Raw genomic sequence first — 319 nt, forward strand, 5'->3', positions numbered from 1 at the left:
TACTGGAGTTTCAGCTTTAGCATCATTCCTTCCAAAGAAATCCCAGGGCTGATCTCCTTCAGAATGGACTGGTTGGATCTCCTTGCAGTCCAAGGGACTCTCAAGAGTTTTCCCCAACACCACAGTTCAAAAGCATCAATTCTTCGGCGCTCAGCTTTCTTCACAGTCCAACTTTCACATCCATATATGACCACTGGAAAAACCATAGCCTCGACTAGATGGACCTTTGTTGGCAAAGTAAAATCTCTGCTTTTCAATATGCTATCTAGGTTGGTCATAACTTTTCTTCCAAGGAGTAAGTGTCTTTTAATTTCATGGC

Source organism: Bison bison, unplaced genomic scaffold, assembly GCF_000754665.1.
Source record: "Bison bison bison isolate TAMUID 2011002044 unplaced genomic scaffold, Bison_UMD1.0 scf7180017864461, whole genome shotgun sequence".
Taxonomy (NCBI): Eukaryota; Metazoa; Chordata; class Mammalia; order Artiodactyla; family Bovidae; genus Bison; species Bison bison.